The sequence below is a fragment of the Haemaphysalis longicornis genome, unplaced genomic scaffold, assembly GCF_048455015.1.
Source record: "Haemaphysalis longicornis isolate Haplotype H1 unplaced genomic scaffold, Haemaphysalis longicornis Haplotype H1 scaffold_6, whole genome shotgun sequence".
Taxonomy (NCBI): Eukaryota; Metazoa; Arthropoda; class Arachnida; order Ixodida; family Ixodidae; genus Haemaphysalis; species Haemaphysalis longicornis.
Window position 1 is genome coordinate 163270483 of NW_027526407.1, and position 27817 is coordinate 163298299.

The window sequence follows — 27817 nt, forward strand, 5'->3', positions numbered from 1 at the left end:
CACACACCTGCACGCACACACGCGTGCACGCACACACACATGCACACATACACACTCGCCCGCGTGTTTGCTACATGAGTCGCAAAATTTTACATGACGGAGGTTCCGCAAAACATTTCAATATACCGGTCGGACCATTATGGACCGAAAACATTTGCCAATTTGGAAACCATTGGCCTTGTAAATGACAAAGTTGTGATGTTCTAAATGACTAAGCGATATTTTAAACAACCACCGCATTCAATCGCTATCCCATAAACCTTAAAAATGTCGCGAGTATACAAACGTCACACACTTTGTACCTGCGCTCAATTGCTGGTCGGTCGCTTTATCTTGCACTTGTGTCCCTGCAGAACATTTATAAAAGCCACGGAGCATTGACACCGAGGCAGGAAGCATCTGTTGGCCTGTGGCTCGGGCGCCGACGAAGCAGCGGGCGAAAAAGGTAGTACAGGTGCGGCGAGCTGCCGCCGAGCGGTCCTGCTCTGGCAAGCTGCAGTGAAAAGAATAACTTCCAATCGGATGTTCAGCTGTGGGCTCAAACAGTTCTAATTTGTTTTTATGTTAGTAGAGCACCAGGTCCAATCAACAGAGGTGTGATAAATAATCCCCAGGACCACATTGACTTTAAAAAAGAGCAGTACAACGGTTTCCCGTGCTTATCGTGCCTACAGATTATTTTCTTTCAAGTCTGAATACTCTCATAAAGCACAGCCTGTATATCATGAGGGGTGGCATTTAAGATTTCGGCAAAAGAAGTACCGCAAGATGATACACAAATATACAGATATACAAATATACATAAAAATATACAAAATGATATAGAAATGCATACACAATACGATGTGTATACCGGCGCAGTCTTTGCCCCTTTTCCGTATCCTGGAAATACGTTCATTTACTTTTGTGTAAAGGTATATGAATAAGCAAACACCATATTTTTGGAAGTTTTAAGGTACAAAACCCACTGCGCTATTTTCAAGCAACTACATATCAACTCTGGGTGGCCTACAGTGCTAATATAAAATTTGGTGGCGATGTACTGATCAATGTTACCTTATATATGATTACTTGTTTTTAGGGTTCAAAGTCGACTAACGGCGAATAGCGCTATACAAATGATCTAAAATATTTTGGAGTGGGAATAACATCAGCGGGATACAGTCAGTGTGAAGGGGCTTAGCCAACAGGGATTTGATGCAGATATGAGTTCACTACATAAGTTTCGTTCCATGCTTAATAGCTAGAGCTTGGAATTTAAAGCGCACATGAATGAAAGAGTACACGGATCCGTACATTTTTTGTTGTGCAGGCCGCAAGGTACTAATACTGAGGGGAAATATTCATCTTCACCAGCGGTAAATTGAGTGGCTTCTGGTTTTGAGGTTAGTGCTGGCAGTCCTTCTGACAACCACTTTTGGGGTGGAAGAATGTGTGGCAAGATGGTGGTGTCGCACCGGTCTCCCTGACGACAGAATTAATCTGACCCTCAACTGTTTCTTTAACCATCACTCTTCCTGGGACCGCTGTCCCCGGTTCATCTGTCCCTCGAACTGTTTGAGGCCTAGTGGCGAAACTTGCTCTCAGTATTGCCCGCATCTCTCACCAGATATATATGACACCTAGCTTCACTGACAGGCGTGCCAATGCCCACTCGCTCGCCTCTAAAGCTTTCATTACGGCTTTCTTGGCAGCGTCTCGTTCGACTGCCCGTTCTTTCCATTCTCGTTCGCATTCCAGGTGCATTCATTGGCGCAGTTCACGGCCGACGATACTGGCCTCCCTGGGTTCACCCAGGAGCTTCTACAGACTCATCCCGCCTTCTCACGCACGTCAAAGATTGAACCTTGGATTTTTGTAAGCCACAATTTGCGGTTCGCTTGAGCCTAACGACGAAGTGAGCCTGGCTCACTGGTCCAGTTTTAGTCGCTGGTAGAGCGCGCCCTAAGTCCTACCTAAATTCGCCACCGCAAATCTCGCTGCGAGCTCGCACTCCAAGACTCGATAGCTTCCCGCTCTGCCAGCAGTTACTCGGACGTTCAATTGTCGCTCACTATTTCGTCCCCACGACTGCGCCTTGCCTTCGTAGCCACCACATAGAAGTATGCATGACAAATGAATAGTGTCTGGTGTAACCATCCTGGCCCAATGTGAATTAGTGATCATAAATCTTGCCAGTGATGCCACTACTCATCACAACCAGGAACATGAACATTACCTAATTGCGAATTTATTTCAGTTTGAGTTTGGTGTAAGCAGCTAAGCCCTTACCTGATCCTTTCAACGAGTTTCCTGATCCCTTGCTTGGAGCGTCTAAACTTTGCTCGAAACCCTTCATCACTCAAGCGAAATCTTGTAGTGCGATCTTCACCTTGTCATAGTCATCACAGTCAGAAGCTGGCATTTGACCGTGGGCACTTAATGCCTCCCCTGCCAAGCACAAACTCAAGGCCGTAGCTCACTCAGGCTTTCCCTAGCCCTGAATGATGGCTCTTCTCTGGAAACGTTGTAAGTGTTTAAGTCATCTCGTTTTTCATAGAAAGGTGCCATCAAAATGTGAAGGGGCAGATCTTTGGGGCTCCATGTGATACCCAACCTGATGTTTCTCAAGTCTGCACCACCCCACCCTGCGAAAAATATTCAGCGAGCTTCAGTTTAAGTTCCAAGATTTTTCGTTCTCTCGTTGCTCTTTCCTGCTCTCGTTGGGCTCTCTTCTGCTCCTCCCCGGCTGCTTTTCGTACATCGCCAACGCCTCCTCCTTCGTCAACCCACATTCCTCTGTAAGGGGTAACAGTTTTTCTAGGTGCATAATCTACCAGCAGAATTGACAGGAACAATGAAAAACGAAGTACCCTAACAGGCTCGCCAAATATTTTCTCACGCCGCTCGACCAGCATAGAAGAAGAAAACGGGTGTAGGCTCCCAAAAATACATTTATGACAAACCAAACCTCGAAACAAGCAAAGCACAACAAACAAAGCCACTCAGAAGCGAAAAAGGACTTTTAAGGAAAAAGTACAGTTGCGCCACAAGACGACATGAATAGTCTTTTATGATAGCCATCAAAGCCCCTCACAAACCTGCAATAATTATGCCTACCCAGTGGCCGGCGCTGAAGTGAACCAGACGAGTGGCTGTGGAGAGTTTGAAGAGTATTGGTTTTGTTTTCTCGAAGTTGTGCGAGCATCGGAGTGCGACTCGGTTCGGAAGTGTCGCCGTTGTGGGGGCCGTCGTAGCTGAAGACGACGGGTCGATTCCACTTCCCAAATACACGCGCCCGTCGCCGCTGGAGCTGCCAAGGGGTGTGTTGGAGGAGTGTCGGGAGACGGGGAGCCGATGGGTCGCCGGCCCGCTCCCGTTCAGGCTTGTGTGGCCCACGTCAGTGCCTTCGATTGCGTCACCCCAGGCTTCGCTCTTCCGGAACCTGGTGTGGTGGTGGTGGTGGCCCATAAAGTGGCGCATACGCAATCAGGAGGATTGGCCAAGAAGATTTGTTTTCAATATTAAGAACCTGATAGAAAAAAGTACAGTCGAGGAAAAGATTTATTACGTAGGTTGAAGACAAAAAAAGAAAAAGAAAGAGGAACGAGAGAAAGAAAGAGGAACATCCGCATGGCAGCGGCGTAGCTTCGTACCTCCAAAAGACAAAAGCACTGGCAAGGTAAGTGACATTCCAAGGCACCGCAGGGAAGCCTCTAGAAGCCTTCTTCGGTGAGGCGATAATCGGAGTCAAAAAAGGAAGAAATGCTCATTCGTTTCAATTTCATGGCAGAATTGGCACAAGGGTGAGGTTTTTAGATCTGCCCAGTATGCGTACCTATGGTAACGTATCAGCAGCTTTATTAAAGTCTAATCTACAGTGGCCAGGCAGCCAAACAAGTCTAATTGCCCGCACATAAGTGGAAACGCAGGAGTAAAACGCTTTAAGCATGAGACTGACAGTTTCCGAAGAAAGGACCATGTACACAGAGAGGCAATCAGTGAGTATTAACTGTAACGATTGCACCGAATCGAGTTTCAGTACAGCAAGAAGAATAGCCAGACATTCTGCATAAAATATAGGAATATAATCTGGTAGGCGCCATCAAAAAGACCACTTCAATGCCGGAGAGAAGATACCCATGTGTGCTCGTCTGCCCCTGCCTAGATCTCCTTTACCTCCTCTTCATCCATCTTCTTTGCTGGGGTATCATTCGGGGATTGTCCTTGTTTCATGACAGTCATTATCTTGTTGTGGTGGTAATGCGGTCCTTATCGTGCGTTGTTACCCGGATGGCAGGATGATCGTGAGCAAGAGCATTTTTTTCGACGAGAGGGAACATCGTGACGAGCACCGAAACCACCACCGGTGTCGCCTTCTTTCACATCATTGCGCTCTACGTCGTCGCTGCTCAATGACACCATTTTCGTCTAGCACAGTTTATATTGACAACAGTGTAGAAAGAATCCACAGTGTTTCATTTGCAGGCATCTCCTGCGGTTTCCCCTTTTAAGTAAAGAGTCCACTGCAGCTAGTGCACTGGGATAAAGCTTGCGGCACAAGCACCATTGCTTGTTCTCCCGGCTTGTCTGCGGGAGGAATACTCGCCACCTTCAGCTGCCTTCCAAGGTCTCCAAGGGTTGGGCCCAGGTAGCGGGATAAGAACCCTGCGGACGCATTTTCTGCCTGGCCCAAGATCTGGGTCTGGAATTCTAACGGAGTTTACTTTGCAGTGTGGTCATTTCGTAACTTTTCGGGTTATCACTGTCTATCAAAATCACTGAGAATCACTGGTTCTGCAAACTCCCGTTATGGCCAAGAAGAACGCTGGAGATGATGCGATGTTTCTGCACGCTTGTTTCTGTACTACTTCTAGAAATGGCTGCGTAATGAAAACACTTGCTTTGATGCCCCCTCGGCTGGGCGGAGGAAAGTTCGTTTCATGTTGGTTTGGTTTATCACATTCCTGAGCTCTTCGTCAGCAAAATATGTGTGGAGCAAAAATATGTGGACGAAGGCACGGGCCACGGAGACCCCTCCTGATGGTGACTTTATTCGAACACACTTATGATGATGATAGTTGCGCACCGGAAAAGGATATCTACTTATTTCACATCCCCTGCGGAACAATGAATGAGTATGGTTCGTGGCCAAGAAACTGTTCACTGTATTCAGCGTCGCTGATCGAGATGGTCCTGTCCAGCATCACGTCGATTGAAGAGCTGGCGACCGCGCTCAGAAGGAAGAAGGCGGCGTCGTCTTCGCGTCAATCTTGTTTCGGCTCGCGGACATCTCGTGCTGTGTTCGGGCGAAATCTCTTACGGCTGGGTTCCTTCAGACTTCTTTCTCTTAGGTTCCCCGCTTTTCCCCAAATGGGCTCCTTCCATGGGCGGCTTCATGCCCAATCCCCTGAGGTGAGTACGCGGTAGAAGAGTAGCGAAATTGGCGAATTGTGGCTCACCCTTGGAGGTCCCTTCTGCCGAGTTACGGCACCAGATATTTCAGATCAAGCAGGGAACGCCGGACCCAAACGCCCGGTGCTCGTGGTGGTCATGGAACTCTCAAGCTCGAGCGCGCGAGTGCCGCCGATCTTATTCTTCCAGCATTCGTGCCACCTCCACCTGTCTTTGCTTCTGTCACCCGGCCAGTACACCTTTGTTTTTCACAGCCGGCACATCCGGCTGTAGAAGCACCCCCCCCGAAGCCCCTGCCTATAACCCCACCCGTCCGACACATTCACCGAATTCAGCCTCTACCTCGTAACCTCCATACCTCTCACCTCCACCACCGCCGTTTAGCCCGAGCACAGTATCATTAAGATATTACCCCACTTCCAACCACACGCACTACGTAGACGCAGCCGCCTATTTTACTAGCAAAGCGTTTGCTCTCGCTGTTATGAGCGGCATCACGCATACCTCTGTAAGCACTACCACAATACGCACCGCATCGCCCACCTCAGCAAAAGGAGGCAACTTTTGCCCTTACTCTCACCAACAGCCCCCTCACCATATCTTCTCAGGTTAGCAACAGACAATTCGTTATTACATTACAGGACGCGCTTGCAGCCCTGATCTCACCATTATACTCTGCAATGCCTCTCCGACCCCGTGGCGCCGGTGCGCACTCTGGCCCCCACTGGAATCGGGGCTAATAAAGTTATACAGGACTGTGCTCGAGGTTTGAGTCTCTGGGCTCGTGCTTGTTTTACGGACTCCCGCCGGGCCCCTGAGCCAGTGGCTTCTGGGCCACTTTTAACTTACAGCCCATTACCGGGCTCCACTGTTTCCTCCACCGAACTCTGCCTCTCCCCGACCACTCCCCCAACCACGCTGCAGAACTAATGTGGCGAAATCGGCGAACTCGCACCTCCCTCTACCACACCCAACTGGTCAACACACACACCCACAATTTCTCTTCTCCCAATCGCTCAGCAATCGCGGTTCTAAACTCCCATTACCGCTCATTTTGCGCGTGTTCAGCTGACGCAGGCCCTCTCCCCTTCTCCACCCTCTAGTAAACCGCCCCGGGGAGCCCAGACATCCTTGATGAACTACTAATGACGTCACAGGTACCGCACCCCTCTTACTAAACCCAAAGGCAAATAAAGTTTCTTCTATCTATCGTTCGCTCTCCCTCCTTCATTCTCCAAAATCTGGCAATGCCAGATATTCGGCGGCGCCTATCCCCCGAGCAAAATGAGAGCTACCGCTCGAGCCGCCCTTTCGGCCTTCTGGGGCCAGGCAGACACGGCTACTGCGGCGACATTTGTTGCATTTGATGTCACCGAAGCAAAAGACGCCATCGGTGAATAACAACGCGTGCTATCACTTCGTCAGCCTGTAATCCGGATGCTCGCCGTCCCCGCGCGTGCCCCGCGATGAGTCGATGCTGCTGCGTTTTAGTAAGAAGCTTGCACTAAACCTACTGATACTCCGCGGTTTGATGAAAAGTCGATGCTTATCTGTGTTACGATGACAGTTGAGCACAGTAACCAGAAGTTTCAGTAGTGACCCCATCAAGTAAAGGAAAACGCGGTGGTATCAACCGTGCGACAGCGCAAGCTCGCACGGATCAGTGTAGGTGCTTGTTCTCACCGTCATTAGGAGCCGGGTGCTTAGACACGACAACGCGATTGGAATCAACGCACGTGCATTACCGCTTTAGAGCGCGTACTCAAATAGGAACCCCTGTATTCATTAAATTTACCCGTTATGCCCCTGGCGTGGCACGTATTGGAAACCAGTACGTTCTGAATGCGAAGCGAGGGCTGTCATGTGAAGGCTACGTGCGATGTGCTTATCAAATCTAAAAAGACGGGAATAATATAAATGGCTAGCCGAAAGAATAATGGTTTGGCTCAGTCGGTATCGACAGAGTGGACTAGATGAACCAATGTTTTTTATACTAGGTCAATTTCCCGCTGCCCAGAGTTAGGAGTAATCATTGTTCAAAAATAAATTTATTGTGCGCCTTAATTCAACTACAACGATAGTTTCACCTAAATGGAGCGCTTCAAAGCATGAACATCGCTTTTGCAGAAAAATCATTGAATCACCTGCAGTAGAGTTTTTTGTTCTAAACACCTGCCACCTGCAGAAAAGAAAATAGAAATTTCGGTTGCCGAGTTTCCGCTTGGTGGTTATTCTCGCCATCTGTTTCCGACTACTTGGCTCGTTTTAAACGCCCCCTACGTCGCTATTGTTCCCGAGCGAATAGACAACATCCACATCGCACTCTGAAACAGAAGTTTGCGTTTCATTGTCGAAGTGTTTTCCTTCTTCTTCGTCAGTAAGCATTTAGGACAACGGCAACGTGAGGAGCTTTGCAATCATATCCCAGCCTGACAGCAGCTCCAGGTAAAATTGCCATTTTTTATCTTTAGGCTATTTATTGCTGCCGCACGAACACGTTTTTAGATCAGAGGAAGAATCATGGGTGTGGCAAATTGTATATCGGGTACGAATGAATTGAAATTACCAAGCGAGCTTCCCATACAGAAATACTTAAAAAAATCTCTACTGGTAGGGCGCAAAGGGAAGCATTTTGATGACATGTTCATATTTTATTGTTTGCTTTTGAGCGAACTCCACACACTTGACTGCTATTCAGATAATAACAGTTCATTCGTTTTTGAACACAAGCTTCATTGACCTAAGTCATGCCACGTAGGCTGGCGTTTAGAAAGATGCGTGTCAGTTTTCTCTACACTACTTTCAAACTTGTCTTGGTCGGCACACGTTCGTGGGAGAAAAAAAAGAAAAAGAAGCGTTTGCGGCGCTGTTTACTTTTCTACTATCACAAACTCATCTCAACGTTTTAAATCCTCCACTAGAGCGAACGAACTCGCCTGGCCAAAAACACAGGAGGCCCTTAAGACTTTTTTTCTAATGGCGCAGGCATGCATCATTTTCGGTGTTGCCTCTAAATGAGAGTATTAGTGTAAATATCTTGCTACGTCTTGACGTGGGTGGCACACTGAGCAACTGTTCATATTTTTTCAATTGATGGTGCCGTCTTTTTCTTTGTGGTATTATTTCGGTTTTACTTGCTTGTTTTTGAACACGTGCCCTTAATATGTGGTTAACCCTCTCCTTAACCTTTCTCCTACTTCGGTGGTGTGGTAGTGCGGTGTTTTGATACAGCCAATTGATGTGCTTTGCTCCTCACTAATCATTCCGGTTGGTTTTATAACATTTACTTTCAAAACTGGTCATGCCGCAATTGACACTGCTGAGGTGAAGCGTCTCGATGCCTCGCTTTCATTTCTGTATCGCCAAGTGGGTGCGGGACGACTAAGACAATGGGCAATAATGTCAACGCTGCTCTCTCCCACATCGATCTCCTGCCATAGCCTGGGTTTTTACGGATGTCCTCGGTACATTCATCGTGGCACAGTCTTATGATTTAAAGCACATTGCATTGAAGATTTCATTACGCTCACAAACAGGACGTTGTTTTATAAAGTTTTGCCGAACATTTCTCGAAATGTAGAAGGTGGTGCGACTATAATGGGAACACTTTAAAGAAATTTCCTGAGCGAACCACGGCTTTCGGGCTCAAACTTCACACGAAGGTAACATTTAGAGGTCTTTTTTGTTTGACACCGGCAACATAAACGGTACTTTCCTGGTTAATCTGAAAATAAAGAAAAACGATTTTCGCCTATTGGAAAATGGCAGCTGATTTGGACGTGCGAGGCAACCCAAGTTGATGTTGGAACGATGGCGCCACCTGGGGTATGTAGAGTGAAACGCACGCTTCGGATTCAAGGTAGGAAGAAGCCAAATGATGTAGCAGACGATTACAAAATATTTTTCCTTCCTCGTTTGCGGTGATCACAAATACTTGCATAACAGCGGATGCCAATCATAATAAAATATTTCGACGGTTCATCGTTTCCAATAAACGTTAAATTTGTTTGCTCACCAGCTCTTACATCACATAAAATGTGTAGATCAGTGTGTCCAATATGATTTTTCAGTGACGCTTGTGTTTCTTTAAAGTTTGCTTTGTTAAGAATTAGAGAGAGGACATTGGGGGAAAAACAAGTTAAGATGCTTTCGCTCCGCAGCATTTGTCGGCCCTAACAAGGACCTTTTCTACGGCAATTCACGTCAACGACCGAGTATAAAAACAACGTTCTCATTTCAGCGTTTAACGTGGTCGTCAACGTAAACAAGGAAAAAAACGAAGTGCTCTAGTCCTCATTTTTCGAAGCGACCGCCATCAGCGTCGATGCACTTCTGGAGTCTATCAACATAGGCGTCAAAGACTGCTTCCCTCATCTTGTCGTCGATGGCTTTGAAGGCGGCCTGAATGCGTCTTGCGAGGGTCGCGAGATTTGCCACTGGGCCTTGCGGTACACCATGGATTTATCGTAACCCCACCCAAAAAGTTGCAGTTTGTGAGGTCGCGAGAGCTCGCAAGCCAGGGCATTGAGGCCGAACCTAGCCCCATCCTGCAGTGGTTAGGAATGTTGTCGTCCAGACAACGGCAGACTTAAGTAGCGAAGTGGGCGGGCACTCCGTCTTGCTGCAAACCGCAAACCTCTTTATGCATATGGTATTGAAGCAGTTCGGGCAAAAAGCCTTTGTTGAGGAGGTTCAGGTACGAATCGGCTGTGACACTCCCGTAAAAAAACGGCCTTATCACCCTCTCCTGCCATATTCCACGATCAAAATGGCCCTATGACCCCCTTCCGCCAGATTGCACACCATACGATGATGCCGGGGGAATTTACGGCTCATGTGGTCACAAAATTCGAATTTGTTTTCGGCCAAAAACGTGTACATTGGCGGTTCACAGGCCCATCCAAATTAAAGGCTGCCTCATCGCTGAATACGAAAAACGACAGGTTTTCAGGGTCTGTCGCGATTCGCCTGAGCTCGAAGCGACAAAAGCTCAAACGACGCCCCTTGTCCTCGTCCGTCAGTCTCTGGTGCCCGAAGTCTTTTGTTATCAGGGCACGACTGACGGTTGACGCATTAGCCCGCAGGCCTGCATGATCAGCGTGGTTGGCTTCAAAAGCTCCTACTACGGCCTAGGCAAGAACCGAACACCGGCTCCCTTTTTCGTTCCGCACTGTACTCTTGCAAGGATCCCATCGCTTCAAATGCGTCCCTCCAACGAACCACAGATGGGTAGCTCGGGGTCGCTTGCTGATACTTTTCTTGGAGAGTGCGCGCACTCGATGGTACGACTTCGTCGTTACCAAGAAACATACCACAGCTGCCTTTTCTTCCACGCAAAAGCGCTAATCTCAACGCTTCGCGATGACAGACAGACAGGCACACACAAACACGCGCACGAAACTTCAAAAATAAAACTAGAACAAACAAAAAAGGGCAAAGCAAGAATCGCGAGGCCGTTTCGCAGCTCCGGATAACCTGGTAAAGCTAGCACACGATCAAAAAATGTGAAAGCAGGTGAGGAAACAAATCCAACATTTATTGGCAACGATGAACCGTGGATTTATTTTATCGTGATTGGTATCAGCTGTTATGCAAGTATTTGGGATCATCGTAAACTAGAGACGAGAAAGATTTGGCGATCGTCCGCTACACCATTTGACTTCTTCCTACCATGAATACGAAACGTGCGCTTCGCTCTGAATACCTTATGTGCTGTCGTGGTTCCAAGATCAACTTGCGCTGGCTCGCACGTCCAAATCAGCCGCCATTTTCTAATACGCGGAAATGGTTGTTATTTATGTTCCGAATTACCAGGTAAGTACCGTTGTTGTTGCCGGTGTCAGACAAAATAACCCACAAAAAGCGACCTTCGTGTGAAGGTTCAGCCCGAAAGTGGCGGTACGCTCAGGAAAATTATTGGAAATGTTTTAATTATAGTCGCACCACCTTGTACGTGCTATTGGGTAAGTAGATCATTGTGGTGGGATTTTATGTAGGCATGCACGACTTTCTTTGTGGTTACTACTATTGTTTGCGCGCTTTTTTATATAATTTGTCCAAAACTAAATGCGTAAGCCTTTGGGGAGGGGTACTAAGGTTCCTAACCTAACATTTGTCAACATTTGGCTTACGATCGCAATATGCTTGTACATAAGTGGTCGCACTTCCAGGTGTATGCGCTCTGTAGGGCGTGTAGCCGTCAAAGTGAACATAGGTGGCTAAAATCAGAAATGTGAGACTTGTTTTTTTTTAGTTCACCAGGATATGGGGTTGAAGAGGGGACATATATACGAGCGCAATATTCCCTTTACGCAGATAACGCATATGTTGGCGTGATAGAAACGGGTAAAAGGGGAAATGAGGAAGAGGTAAAACAACAAAAATTGAAAAAATGAAGACCCTTTTACTCCGTGAATGTTGGTGGCCTGGAAGGCTTGAGTCTACCTGTCTCTTTGAGAGGATGGTTGGCATCAGGAGCTGCATGAACTCAATCACGCAAGTTGTTGGAACCCAGAACAGATGGTACAGGGTGAAAGCAGACATTATCTACACAGGCCATACAAAAACAAGCATTTAAAATTCTTAAAACCTACGTAATGCTCCGGCAATCTTGAAAATGCTACCAAGTGATACCTGAGTGCTCCGAAATGCATGCGGAAATATTGAGATGTACAGGCTTGAAATCAATGTCAAGGATTGGAGCGACATGAAACTTCGATGATGCCCGCGTACTTAAGAGTCTGCACACCATGGTGGTAGTTTTCAAAAACCTAGCCCCGTGAATTCGCCCCCTGCTTCAAAGACACGTGACGTTTTTTTGCCTTGATTAAAATCAGACGGACTCTGGCCATATAATTTAAAAAAATCAGAATAAAATAAAAAAAGGCCGGGCTTATTTGAGCTCAAAGGCGGGTATTGAGGCCGCACTGGCAGAGGTAATGGAGTACGTGCCTGTAGATTGGCCGGTTCAGAATAGAGGGGCCTGGAAGTATAGGTGGCTGTCTGTGGTGCGGGATGGATGCCTCAGTTACCGGTAGGCAGGAACAAGTTTACGGAATACCCACTGTACTCAGAGTACCACACCAGACCTGCTCCATGCTTTCAAAGTCTGGAAGCCGGCGCACATCTAGGAGTCGTTCCGGCTGTGTCAGTGTAGGCCTCATGCTGCGTTTCAGAATAATGCGCCAAGCAATGGGGCGGGACCACTCTGTTTCAATCACAGCGGAAGACATATATTGTATGCATAGCGAGAAGAGTACTTGCGCGGGTATTTTATTTAGGATCTGCGATGCATTGTTCCGTAGTGCTGGTGAGGGTATACGAACGATGAGATAAATAGACGATGTATTTAAAGTATATCTACATGGCGGCCATGACACAGTTTGCGGAGGCTGCGCACCCGTACAGAGTTTTATCATCACAAGGAAAACAGAGGTACCTTCCACTCCACCCTTCATCGTCTCCTCATGATAGGGCCCCCGGGTTGAAGCGCTTGTCCCTTTCTATGCCGCAGTAGGTAGGCGATGTGGTGAAAACTGAAACTAGGGTCAGAACACAGAGTGAAGTCCTTGCCGCAACACATGACTATGGTGAGTTTGATTAACAGTGTCCGCCAAGCAGCGATGCCCACAATACCGTGGCGAACCGGTGAGGGTGTTTGACGCCGAGTCGTACCACAGGGTGGCGGTGCGGTATGTTCGGATAGTCCCAAATGTTGGTGGTGGCATGGTCGCAGATGCGCATGATTCGAAGTGCAAGTGCTTCGGATACTGGGGGAGGACGCCGCCGAGTTTTCTCGACTGGCTCGGGCTAGGGCTGGCTGACACGGCTCGCGAACAACCGACTACTGCAGCCCCACCAATTCGATGCGAATCTGTACCCCGGATGGGGCTGAACCCTCCCACTCCACCAAATATTACGTGGCGGCAGAACAGAGGATTTAAACCACGCGATCGAAATATGACGCCTTTACAGTTTCTAAGAGAACGACATCTTTACAGGCTGTAACAACAGAGCCTGCACACGCTGCGCGCTCATACGGAGCATTTGTATTGTCAGAGGCTGGCGCCACAGAGCTATGCTTCAATGCCAAATTCATGCTATTCTTGTGGGAATAGGTTCTATAGAATACGAGTGGGTAAAATTCACTCTTTACTACCAGGGAAACTGCTTATGAAAAGAGAGATTGCCGGAATCACACCGAAGGTCTTGTACCACTTAAACTGGCTACTCAGATCCTTTTATTATATCGCCGCGAAATATTGGTAAAGTGCGACGAACCCTTTCATAAATAAACAATTATAAATTTGGCTTTTAAGAAAAGCAACTACCATTGGGCAGCAGCAATGTGAACCTGCTTCGTCATCGAGCCGTCACTCGTGTTACTAATAATAAAATTCTCTGGCATTCTCCGGGCAATAGTATGCTGCTTGAGCTGTGACAAATAACACTATGCGCGTTTGTTCCTTATAAAAAAAACATGAACATGCGTTGATTGGAGGTCTACGTGGCTGATATGAGGAGAAGGGGCTTTACTACAAAGTACATCACACTTGAGGTGAACCGTAGCGTGTAAAAATGAAAAAAAGTACCGCGCGAAAATTACTCCCCTATCTATTTATTGTCGAAGCCGTAGATTCCCTGAAGTATTTATTCCTTCAATGTCCTCCTGCACTGAGACGGAATGACTCGTGGCTGCAAGTCAAATGAATTCCTAGCGGATAGTCTCAGTAATAAACTCCCATTTGCAGAAGGACGCCATAGCATCACAGCATTACAAATGCAGTTGCCTGTCTCAAACAGCTCACTTTGCGTCTGTAGTCCCATTGAGGACTACAGACGCAAACACTTTCAACTTCAAAATACCGAGAGCAGGATGACTGTGCCGCGCCGGTGTCTTCTCCCTAAAAACAACATTTCCGTGAGTCGTTGGCCTGGTCTTGTTGGTCCTTCCAAATGATTCAGTGTAACATCGCGCCGAGTATACACCTGTATTGAAACAACATGGTATCTACAGGCTGTTGAAGCATCCTCCATAATATTAGGAGAACGCTTCTCCGCGAACTAGCTCATGGTGGCCATTTTAGTTGTTTGATAGTTGTTGCCGGACCACTTCCTCAACGTGACGTTGCCACAAATGATGAAAGGGCCCAAACTATGTTTCGGAGCGATTGCCCGTAGTTGATAGGCGCCACCGAAATCTTTGCTGCTGTAGCACTAGTAGGCGTATTCGCGCTCGGCGTGAACACGCAGCATAATATATGCAGGAATTTTTTATAACAAACATCGTTATTGGTGAAACACTTAACAACACACCAGACCAAACGAAACACCCTCCGAAAGAATGAACAAATCAACAGTACAGGGCGCTTTTTACGAAAGAATAATTCTTCGTGTTGGTGAAACATTTGCGGTCAGAGGTATAGAAATAGGGGGGCGGTAGGTGCGCAATGTGCCCGACTGCTCAATAAATAGAAAACGAATCGGTGAAATCTCAAAATAACACCACTCTTCTGAGTAAAGGTGCCAACAACAAAGAGACTACTTGATTTCAATAAAAAAAAAAGATTCGCTAAACTTTCGCCTCAGTGGACGTCAAACCCGGGTGATAATTATTAAAAGAAGAGTGTGTAACGCATGGGCCACAATAGAATTTTCTTACTTATTAAGCCTGGGAAACCAAACCGCCATGATTACCTCTGACTGAAAGTTTACCTAGTAAAAGGGGTGCGACATTCAAATTAGAAACGTGTGTTAGAGACGTGTATTTATTACCAATAGATACGTTTAAGCGTGGTAATTACAGACGCATGTATTATGTAAATAAAAGGCTTGTTCAAGGGGCCCGCATATAGGGCCCGCAATTTGGATTGGCCAGGTATCTCATTTCTGGTAACCGAATGCGAAAAAAAAAACTTCTCAAGAAGACAAGGTGAAACGATGGAAATGCTTGATAATAATAGTTATCAGAGACTGCATAGGCACGACTAGACACATAACACTAGGCAACCCATCATTCTCATGCATAGAATGATTGAACTCTTATCCAAGCGACACTTGTTACCAAATTTTATTGGTGCAGTGTATGAGGTGACAGACTGAGCCCTCTGCATTTGAACCAGCTATGAAACAAAATTCCACCCACCATACCGGTATATTCTTTCTACAACTCAACACAGTATTTCGCGTTGATCTCCTAATGAGAATTGCTTTAATCGCGAATTTTTCGGTCACTGTTTGAGCAATACCCTGATTTAGCAATCAGAACAACAAAATAATCCCCAAACGGTAAACCTGAATATACAGTCATTATTTGCTCATCTATACAACTATACAACCGAAAAACATAAAGTAATTCAGAAAAGAAAACTACACAGTGTAGACATTGGCTTTCCGTTACGGTACAAATAGGCAGTGAATCAAGATAGTAAATATCTCTTTGCATATACCTTGTAAACACATGTTTCCTCAGGGACACTAGACAATTTGGAACCTAGAAGGTGGTTGTCCTGTCTGCATAAAACATCGTACGCCAAATTCGAGAGAAAAAAACTAAGTTCCACCATTTTCGACATAAGTCCGTAATTCCACTAGCAAGCATTAGCTGATAAGGGCCGATTTTACGTCATTGCGAATCTTGTGCTAGGTTTTGTCACGCAGACAGTGAGCATTATTTTACTTTACTAAAACCAAGCCAATTTTGCTTACCACTGAAATGATCTGTAGTATACTTGCCAAGAGCAGCGCTGACCACCATGACAAGAGAGATACTAGTCATAATCCGGAAAGAATGTTTATTCATGCAGCAGATCCTTTACCAGGTTAATAAAACGTATTGGAATGCACAGCTAATTTTAGAACAATTTATTTTGACTTCAATTTATTACAATCGGGGTGTATGTCGTCATCAGGATTTACTGTCAACTTTTTTTATTTCTCAAAACATTTACAATATTTAGGAAATGTTTCTCTCGGTCTGATTTTATCTAGTTGTCTTGCTTATCGACTGTCAACATAACATCGAAGTCCAGCTGGTCCTAGAACTGGTACGGACCGTTGTTTCCTTGCGCCAACCAACCAACGGACAAAAAGGTACTGCCGGTTTTACATTCAAAAAGCGCAAGTATATTAGGAGGCAAGAAAATGCTTGGTATTGAATTACCGAAAGGCGAGTTTTGTGAAGATTTAAAAATTTAGAATGACAACAGCCAATACGAACGTGTTTATGGCTAGCCTTGTGCTCTGTAGCGGCGCTTTCCTGCGCTTGATCGCCACCATGAGCAGCTCAGTTACATCCCTGTTCTGAAGAATGCGGCATAAAACCTACTTCAAAATTTAAAAATCTTCCTTCTGATCGATCCCTATACACATGAAAACCCGCGCGTTAAGCCTCGATTGTGTTTGCTTGTTTCATTTTTCCACCCCCTGGAGAGGCTGGCGAAAGGCGTGAGAAATGAGCACGTGTTTGGACGAAGTTTACACTCTGGTCGCGGACCTTTTGACAAGCCGGTATTATAACAGAACGCTTTTTTTACCGAAGCTGTTACTGTATTGGTATTTCCTATTTCACAGCTATTCAATGGGCGAAAACACTGCCCGCTTTTAATTCACCATTGTGGTAAACTGGTTGCCATTGAAACCTCATTCACTATGTCTGCGACGTGTTCTCGGAATGGACTCTTGGTATTTTATTTGAGGACGATACACAAAACCTTACGACAAATTTTATGCACAAATGCACACTGGCATTGTGACTGAAATAAGCTTTTACTCATTTACTACATTTACTCAGAAAAGAAATATAGTACTTTATTGTAATCGCTGTTCTTTTCAAGCAATTGTTCTGTAGCACAAAAATGTGATGCGCAACGGTGTACCCTTGCCTATGGCGTTTGTCCTGCGTGTCATTTGAGTTCAATTTCCCCGATCGTTCGGTTCCAGTAGAGGATATCGTCGCTGAAAAGACCTCTGCGCTTTTGCAGCAGTAAGACAGCTGATTGGCGTGTACACCGCTGTGCACAATATCGTTTTTGCGAGCCTGTAAAACCAAATCATCAGCGAAAACAGCTGCTAGACTTCCACATAATTGACGTAGCGTCACAGAGCGAACTGGCAGGTCAGGAACGAAAGACATGTCAACTTCTTGTTTCTGCTTTCTATGTGAACACGCTGCCGGCTCGTATTGGCCAGCTGCCGCAATTTTCTTGCCTTTATTTTCATTCTTACGATTAGCATCGTTCTCAAAGACGAGCAAAATGAAGTGTAGAACGTTCGTCGTGTCTAGCCTTCTTTATTACTTGGAAAATCAGCAAGGCTCGCGTACCTGCGACGCAACACATTCTACGGCATGGAGTATCTGCGACGACTCTTTGGACGACATCGTTAATTTAAACGAATGCTGACAGCTACGAAATTTCAACCGTCAGACTAGGGGGCCACACTGAATACTGGCGAATATTCTCACAAATGCTAACAAAGCTGCAATATCTTTTGTTCCGATACCTAAAAAAACTGCAGCAATAATAACACCAAAAAGAAAACGCATTCGCTCAAAAGGCGCTTAGAATATCAAGACTAAAATCTCTATTGAGTCATTTTCTTCGTATACCGCTACATCCTTCCAGCCCAAGAACCTCACTGGGGACCACTATCGAGCCGGCAAAATTCGACTTATCAACGACGCCGTGATGGCGGCAAAATAATGTCGCACTGACTGTGCAGTCTAATCTCAGAATACAGTAATAAATTAAGGCCTTTTTTCTGACATAACTTATTTACTTCGTTCGGCAACCTGCATTTGCTGTTCTTTTATTTCACCAGTGGTCTGTAAATATAGTACAGTCCTATGCGCCAACAACCAGCAATGATAATGAAGCCGTAGACCGCTTCGCCGAGGGTGTCAAAGTGGCAATGAAGAAGACAACAACGAAATTAACAATTTTTATGGGATACTTTAACACAATGGTCGATCAGAAGCCCATGACCAAACAGTCACTATGAGACTTCGCAGTAGACCAGCGCAACAGACGAGGAATGAAGACATTTACTACGACATTATTTATTTCATTCGAAAACTCGTGTTTCTTGCTGCTTGAATGGATCAGTTGTCTGGCAGAAACATTGAAATCCAAGGGCTGACCATTACATTGTCCCGCATCCTAATGTACTCGAGCGTCTGGGTTGTCAGAAAAAAGTTTTTTAGAGGGCGTTTTTTTTAAATAAAGCTTCACCATTTCAACCTCTTTGTATTGGGCTTATCTCTCGGTACCAGAAAAACACTTTTCCATTCATACTGCGGATCTTTTTCCGGTTTTCTGCCTGTGGAAGGAGTTAGACGGGAACACAGTCACGTGCAAGGGAGTCCGCGAGCGCCGCTTTGCTAACCACAATCTCAAAGTTTTGGTATTTTCTATTTCCTGTATTGGTATTTCCTATTTCACAGCTATTCAATGCGCGAAATCACTGCCCGCTTTTAATTCACCATTGTGGTAAACTTGTTGCCATTGAAATCTCATTCGCTATCTCTGCGACGTGTTCTCGGAATGGAATCTTGGTATTTTATTTGGGGACGATACACAAAACCTGACGACAAAATTCATGCGCAAATGTACACTGGCATTGTGACTGAAATAGGCTTTTACTCATTTACTACATTTACGCGGAGAAGAAATATAATACTTTATTGTAATCGCTGTTCTTTTCAAGCAATTGTTCTGTAGCACAAAAATGTGATGCGCAATGGTGTACCCTTGCCTATGGCGTTTGTCCTGCGTGTCGCTTGAGTTCAATTTCCACGCACGTTCGGTTTCAGTAGAGGATATCGTCGCCGAAAAGACCTCTGCGCTTTTGCAGCAGTAAGACAGCTGATTGGCGTGTACACCGCTGTGCACAATATCGTTTTGGCGAGCCTGTAAAGTCATATCATCAGCGAAAACAGCTGCTAGACTTCCACATAATTGACGTAACGTCACAGAGCGAACTGGCAGGTCAGGAACGAAACACATGTCAACTTCTTGTTTCTGCTTCCTATGTGAACACGCTGCCAGCTCGTATTGGCCAGCTGCCGCAATGTTCTTGCCTTTATTTTCATTCTTACGATTAGCATCGTTCTGAAAGACGAGCAAAATGAAGTGTAGAACGTTCGTCGTGTCTAGCCTTCTTTATTACTTGGAAAATCAGCAAGGCTCGCGTACCTGCGACGCAACACATTCTACGGCATGGAGTATCTGCGACGACTCTTTGGACGACATCGTTAATTTAAACGAATGCTGACATCTACGAAATTTCAACCGTCAGACTAGGGGGCCACACTGAATACTGGCGAATATTCTCACAAATGCTAACAAAGCTGCAATATCTTTTGTTCCGATACCTAAAAAAACTGCAGCAATAATAACGCCAAAAAGAAAACGCATTCGCTCAAAAAGCGCTTAGAATATCAAGACTAAAATCTCTATTGAGTCATTTCCTTCGTACACCGCTACATCCTTCCAGCCCAAGAACCTCACTGGGGACCACTATCGAGACGGCGAAATTCGACTTATCAACGACGCCGTGATGGCGCCAAATTATGTCGCACTGACTGTGCAGTCTAATCTCAGAATACAGTAATAAATTAAGGCCTTTTTTCTGACATAACTTATTTACTTCGTTCGGCAACCTGCATTTGCTGTTCTTTTATTTCACCAGTGGTCTGTAAATATAGTACAGGCCTATGCGCCAACAACCAGCAATGATAATGAAGCCGTAGACCGCTTCTCCGAGGGTGTCAAAGTGGCAATGAAGAAGACAACAACGAAATTAACAATTTTTATGGGATACGTTAACGCAATGGTCGGTACGAAGCCAATGACGAAACAGTCACTATGAAACTTCGGAGTATACCAGCGCAACAGTCGACGAATGAAGTGATTTACTTCCACATTATTTATTTCATTCGAAAACTCGTGTTTCTTGCTGCTTGAATGGATCAGTTGTCTGGCAGAAACATTGAAATCCAAGGGCTGACCATTACATTGTCCCGCATCCAAATGTACTCGAGCGTCTGGGTTGTCAGAAAAAAGTTTTTTAGAGGACGTTTTTTTTAAATAAAGCTTCACTATTTCAACCTCTTTGTATTGGGGCTTATCTCTCGGTGCTAGAAAAATACTTTTCCATTCATACTGCGGATCGTTTTCCGGTATTCTGCCTGTGGAAGGAGTTAGACGGGAACACAGTCACATGCAAGGGAGTCCGCGAGCGCCGCTTTGCTAACCACAATCTCAAAGTTTGGCCGGTTCGTTTATATTTGGTAATTGGGAGAGGAGGCTCGCAGGGCGGGCTCTCTAAACGTCACGAGCAAAATGTCAAGTGGGCTTTTTTCAATTCACGCTTGCTTGCCGACTGTATTAAACAAATTCACTAAGGCTAGCGCATCATCTCAAATGTCTGGTTGCTCGTGGTGGTAACGTGGAACAAATGAGAGTGGCGATATAAAAAAACAATCCATCCCCCTCCCAATATTGTTTCGAAGGGAGTGGACTTTTCAAGGAAATTTTTTTACACACACTTTGTCCATTATGATGAGATCTGTAACAAGTACTGCCGCGCCTAATTTGATTCGCAACAGGCGAGCGGCCACCGCAGCTGCTCCCCGGGAAGCGGTGGCGCCTTGCAGCAGAGCATTCGAGAAGTAAATGGAGAGGTGTCAGCTGTTCCGATACCCATCGGAATCCCCCGTGTGCACCATTGCTGGCTTCTTTCCTTTGCGGCTGGTATAACTTGTTACCTCACAAAATTTTCGGGGTGGCTCACCGCATCGCCAGCGATAAAATTTATCATTGGCTGCAATACTCTTTTGCAGATTTGCGGAAGCCTTCCCGTTTGGCAATAATAGGGCGTCGCGAAATATCGATAACGTTCAATCTTCCCAACAAATAAAGATATCTGAGACACTGGCTCACCGCATTTTTGTATAAACTGCTTCTGCCTCTAATTCTGACAATGCCCCGCACGGGGCACCTTGAGCAATCTTGGTGACGGTACTGGCGATACCGCGGACCCCGAGCCCCCCAACATAAGCTGTGTCCTACCGTGGTGATGTGTTTTTAAGGTGAAGGGTAGAAACCTCTAACGGTGGCCGTCGGAGCCGTGGTCAAGCTCCGGCCGATGGGCTCCCTGCCTGTCTACCAGGCAGGGAGCTCCGGGACCTCTTTGACTACCAGGGTAAGGTCAAAGGAGAAAGTACCCCCGTCTCCCTGCTTTTCAATGTATCATATGGCATTTTCTAAACCCCCCCCCAGACGTGATCGGCCCCCGAAAAGGGGCCGCACCAAAGTTTCTTTTCCTCCTTTGCAATCGATCTCTCCCCCAAAGCCCGATATTTTTTCTCGCGGTTTCTGATCATGGAATCTGTTGACAAGACAAAGCCCATCACTTCCCAATCTGTGTTTCTAATCTCCAAGTTTCTTGAAAGCCTTATCGGAAAGTCGTATAAGGCTAAGAAACTCACAACGGGACAAGTTTTGATAGAAGTAGAAAGCAAGCAACAATCCTCTAACCTCCTCAAGCAAACGCGCATGGTAGATGTTGACATCAAGATCACGCCCCATCGCAGCCTCAATAGCTGCCAGGGCGTGATCTCTGATCGCGATCTAATGAATGAGACTGAAGCAGACCTGCTCGAGGGCCTCCGAGAGCAGGGCGTGACAGCAGTGAGGCGAATCACCATACGCCGAAATGACGAAATAATTCCAACCAAGCACATAATCTTGACACTTGACCGCTCTAACCTTCCTGAGTCGGTCAACGCAGGCTTCTTGAGATGTCCAATCCGACCCTACGTGCCGAACCCGCGCCGCTGTTTCAAGTGTCAGCGGTTTGGGCACGGCACAACGTCTTGTCGTGGTAAATTGACGCGCGCAAAATGTGCAGCACATGATCATCAAACTGACAATTGTAAATCCGAGAACTTCACCTGTGCCAACTGCCAGGGACCACACGCTGCCTATTCTAGGAGCTGTGGAAAGTTCAAAGAAGAAAAACAGATCATTGCCTTGAAAGTCAACGAAAACATCTCCTTCCCAGAGGCACGGAAGAGGTTCGCCTCCTTCCCTCTGGGCAGGTACGCCGACGCAGCTCGCCGGGGGGCGGAGCGGCGTCTTGTTTCGGCGGGGACCCAGTACCGAGAGTCGGACTTGGTCCCGCCCCCGCCCCCCCCCTGGGTTGCCTCTGGTAGCCCAACCCGCCACCACGCCGCTTGCTCAGGCAGCAGCGGTTGTGGTGGCAACCTCTTCTATCGGGGCTGGTGCCGCTCCCGTCCGTGCCTCCCCATCGTCCAGTGCGTTGGAGTGTGCCATGGACACCACGAGCCCCGCACCGGCTCCCACCGCCACCGCACCGCCCGTGCCACTTCTGGTGCCTCCGACACCACCGGCGGTGGCGGGTCAAACGAAGGGCCCCCGAAGGGGGGCCAAGTCCGGGGGGCCCGGTTCCACGGGTACACCCAGGACATCGGACGACGAGATGGACGTCGTGCCGTTCTTGCCTGCAACGCAGCGCAAGGAGCGGCCTCCGACGTCCAAGCCTACACATAGGCCGCCCAAAAAGCCCAATCCAAGAGTCACAGCCCCGAAAGACGACACATAAACAAACAAAACATACACTCCAGTAGCTCTCACACTAAATAATGGGAAGAGAAAATATTGTTCAATGGAACTGCAGAGGCCTTCTGAATAATCTTGACGACGTGTATGAGATTCTGCATACCAATCAGCCAAGTGTAATGTGTGTTCAGGAAACACATTTGAATTCTAAACAATCAAATTTCTTGAATAGTTACCTGGTATACAGGAAAGACAGGGATGGCTGCACACACTCTTCTGGCGGTGTGGATATAATCGTCCGGAAATCCTTAGCATGCCACCCTGTCACCTTGAACACTATCCTTGAGGCTGTAGCAATACGCTTAATAATATTTAATAGGTTGATAACGGTATGCTCCATATACATCCCTCCTGATGTTACACTTTTGAGTTCTGACTTCGAGGCGCTGGTTGACCAGCTGCCCGAACCATACATTCTAACAGGCGACCTTAATGCTCACAATTCTCTTTGGGCTCTTCTCGTACGGATGCCCGAGGTCGCCTGATAGAGAGGTTTCTTACATCCTCTGGAGCATGCCTTTTCAACAATAAACAGCCTACATACCATAACATAGGTCACAACACATACTCATGTCTTGATTTGGCTATTGGCTCCGCAGTTCTCTTTCCTCTTCTCGAGTGGGGTGTGGGCACGGACCCATATGGCAGTGACCATTTCCCCACTTCATTAACGTATATAGGTAAAGGCCCGAGCAGTCCATCTTCCCATAATAGGTTCAATGAAGCACGAGCTAACTGGAACACATTTACAGAGACATCCAAACTACACCACACATCCATAGGACACCTACACGTTGAAGAAGCTACCCAACTTTTCACGGCGCACATCCTCGACGCCGCCGAAAAGTCCATTCCCCACGCCTCTGTTGCCCCGCGCAACCAGCGGAGGCCGTGGTGGAATGAGGATTGTAGGCGGGCGCGAGAGGCCCAGAACAAGGCGTGGGGTATCCTTCGCCGGTACCCCACGTCGAGTAACCTCCTCTTGTTCAAACGGGCCAAGGCGTTAGGAAAACGTGTGCGCCGTGAGGCAAAACGAGAGAGTTGGCGTACATTCATAACATCAATTAACTCCTACACAGACACACGGAAAGTGTGGACACGAATACGCAAACTCAAGGGACATCAAACACACAGCCTGCCTCTGGTCAGTACAACAGGGGACACACTCGAAGACCAGGCTGACACACTCGCACAACACTTCCAACACGTTTCTAGTTCAGCACACTACACAAACACCTTCATGAAACACAAACTCGTGGCCGAAAAGAAACCTTTACATGACAATGACAGGTCAGCCACCTCTGATAACTCCGAGTTCACGCTTCATGAGCTGAGGGGTGCTCTGAGCACGTGTAAACCCTCAGCTCCAGGCCCAGACAACATTACATATACAATGATACAGAACTTACACACAGACACTCTTGTAACACTTCTTCACCTTTTCAACAAGATATGGCTTTCGGGGCACATTCCAAAGTCTTGGAGGGATGCCATAGTTGTAGCATTCTTGAAAGAAGGGAAGGACCCTTCTTCTCCCGCTAGCTATCGACCCATTGCCCTGACCAGCTGCCTGTGTAAGCTTCTCGAGAAGATGATAAACCGGAGGCTCGTGTACTTTTTGGAGTACAACGGCCTTCTCGAGAGCTGCCAGGCAGGCTTCAGGGCGGGGCGATCCACGAATGATCAACTTGTGGCACTAGAGTCATATATTAAGGATGCCTTCATTCATAAACAGTTCTGTTTAACTGTGTTTTTCGACCTAGAAAAGGCCTATGACACCGCTTGGCGTTATGGGATCCTTACTGACCTGAAGTCATTCGGTGTTTCTGGTAATATGTTTAACACCCTTGCTAGCTATTTGTCTGAGAGAACCTTTCGCGTCAGAGTTGGCTCTGCACTGTCAAAGGTACACGTGCAAGAAAATGGCGTGCCGCAAGGCGGAGTTCTAAGCTGCACTCTCTTCATAGTAAAAATGAACTCCCTTGGGAAGGCACTGCCGCCTACAATTTCTTACTCCATGTATGTAGATGACGTACAGATATCTTTTAAATCATGTAATATGTCCATCTGCGAACGTCAAGTCCAGCTCGGCATCAAGAAGCTTGCCGGCTGGGCAGACAAGAATGGGTTTAAATTGAATCCTGCAAAAAGCTCCTGCGTTGTGTTCTCCAGGAAGCGCGGGGTCCATCCGGACCCAGGCATTACTCTTAATGGCATGTCGCTTCCTGTGAACAAGGAGCACAAGTTCTTGGGTGTGGTGTTTGATCACAAACTCACATTCATTCCCCACATCAAGGAACTTAAAAATAAATGTCTCAAAACAATGAATATACTTAAGGTTCTCTCCCACCAATCCTATGGTTCCGACAAAGAACTCTTGCTTCGCTTGTATACTGCTTTGGTTGGGTCTCGTTTGGACTATGGCAGTGTGGTGTATGGGTCGGCGACTAAGACAGCCCTGCGAATTCTTGACCCAGTTCTACACCTGGGCCTTCGTCTTTCGTCGGGTGCTTTTCGCACTAGCCCTGCTGAGAGTCTTTATGTTGAGTGTAATAAGTGGAGCCTTGAGAACCAACGAACATACATGGACTTGCTTTATGCTTTTAAAATTTCATCGCTGAATAATCATCCTTTTTATCCTGTCTTTAACGACACATCCACATCTCTGCTCTTTGTAAATCGCCCATCCGTTCCTCTGCCCTTTTCACTTAGAGTGAAAGAGCGAGCCTCGGATCTCAGTGCTTTGTTTTTGGATGTGTACAGGTCATCCCTTTCAAACAGTTTACCGCCTTGGCAAGTTCGTCCTGTGTCGTGCGACCTTTCTTTTATAAAACTTGACAAAAATCGGGTACCGCAGGCTGCAATACTGCAGCACTTTCTGTCTCTGCAGTTTAAATACCCACTTGCAGAATTTTACAGTGACGCGTCTAAAACCTCTACTATGGTCTCCTGCGCTGCTCATGGTCCGAATTTCTGTGCAGCCAGAACCATTAGCGTCCACACGACAATTTTTTCAGCAGAGGCGTATGGGATTTTGCTGATTGTACGGCACATACTTGAAAATCAAATTCCAAAGTCTATCATCTACACAGATTCCTTGAGTGTTGTTCGCGCTCTGTCATCGCATACACCCCCCAAAAACCACATAGTTAATCTTGTATTTAACACTATCATGTCTGTGTATGCAAAGAAGCATCAGCTGCTCCTCTGCTGGGTTCCAGGACACGCTGGGATCGCTGGGAATGAGTTGGCAGACGAGAGGGCTGCTGCTGCTGCACTCAGGAACACTGTAGACATAACAACCGTACCCTACACAGACCTCAAGCCACACATAAGACAACACCTGCGGAGAACATGGCAAACACATTGGGACGAACAGACAGACAACAAACTACACGTAATAAAGCCACACTTGGGACGGTACACAGCTGACTCACGCAACAGACACACGGAAGTCGCCTTGGGTAGGCTGCGGATAGGGCACACCCATGCGACGCACTCGTATCTGCTGACGGGATCTTCTAGACCCCAGTGCAGCAGGTGCGGAGATGCCCTATCCGTGGTGCACATACTAATCACATGCAAGGCACTTCACACAACACGACGCAAACACTTCCCACAGCTATACAGACTACACGTCCCACCACACCCAGCGTTTTTCCTCTCTGATGATCCCATGTTTTCTATCAAGTGCGTTTTTAAATATTTAGAAGAAGTTCATTTTTAGACCTCATTTCATACCACGCGTGATCACTCCCTGGCCCTATACACCAGCCATGCTCATTGTCGTTTTGTGATTTTACTTTTGTTTTTGCTGACTGTTCGTTGTGTTTAAGGTTTCACCCCTCATATATGACTATTGTTTTGGCGCTCTTTGCCCTAGTTGGCCTTGCGCCATAAACATCCAACCATCATCATCATCATCAATTCTGACAATGTCTCACGGTACGAAATGCACTACTATGCTTTCAGCTACGTCACTAATGGCCACTGCGCCGCTAGGCTTGCCTTGCCATAATGAAAACCTATAAGTGCCGTAAAAACAATATGCTAACAAAAAAAATATGCATGACGCTATCTTCCAAGAAACCGTTATTTCCTACTGCTTTCTATTGGCCATAGCGTCACTTTCACGCTGAAAAACACGAGGAGAGCACAAAGCACTGATGCCAGTTTTTATACGCCCCTTTCAACGCCCTTTTCGGCTGCATTGTCTTTTTTCACAGCAGGCTGCACCATGTCAAGAGGGCCTCTCACTGTGAACGTGTGCGCATTGTGGAAGTATGTTTGAAAATCTTACACGCAGCGAGAAATCGCTGAATTAACTGGCTGATCAACGAAAACAGTGAACCGCGTTATTTAGGCTTGTAGAAATGAAGGGAGAATTTGTGCCGCTCCTCATGATCTTTGCCCTCGAATTACCAGCGCCATCGAAGACGACGTTTTGGTCGCTGCGGCCTATGCTAATCCGTTTGGCACTGCGGAGCAGCATGCTAAACTTGCAGATGTTTCAGCTTCACTGTGTACTGTGAAAAGAAGGTTGGCAGAATCCGGACCGAGGAGCCATGTCGCCGTGCAAAAGCCTCTTCTATCCCACAAAAACAAAGCAGCACGTCTCAGGTTAGCGTCTGAGCACAGCACCTGGAGCGTTGATGCCTAAAAGCAGGTGGGGTTTTCACACGAATCGACGTTTACCGCAACATGAGACCAGAAACGTCCGCTCTGGCGTCCTGTGAACACTCGCTACAAGCCGGAATATATAAAAGAAGTGGCCTCAAGTG

General features: G+C 46.7%; 1 protein-coding gene across 2 annotated transcripts in view; it reads left to right on the forward strand.

Moving 5' to 3' along the window:
• LOC144141242 (uncharacterized) overlaps positions 1-27817 on the forward strand; it is a 129034-nt gene that overhangs the window by 34965 nt on the left and 66252 nt on the right. The window contains exon 1 of one of the 2 annotated variants that reach the window (XM_077672801.1): positions 7701-7839. The exons of the other annotated variant lie outside the window; for it this stretch is intronic. The gene's annotated coding sequence lies outside the window, so the exon portion shown is untranslated. Of the gene's footprint in view, positions 1-7700; positions 7840-27817 lie in introns of those variants that run through there. 2 annotated transcript variants of the gene reach the window in all.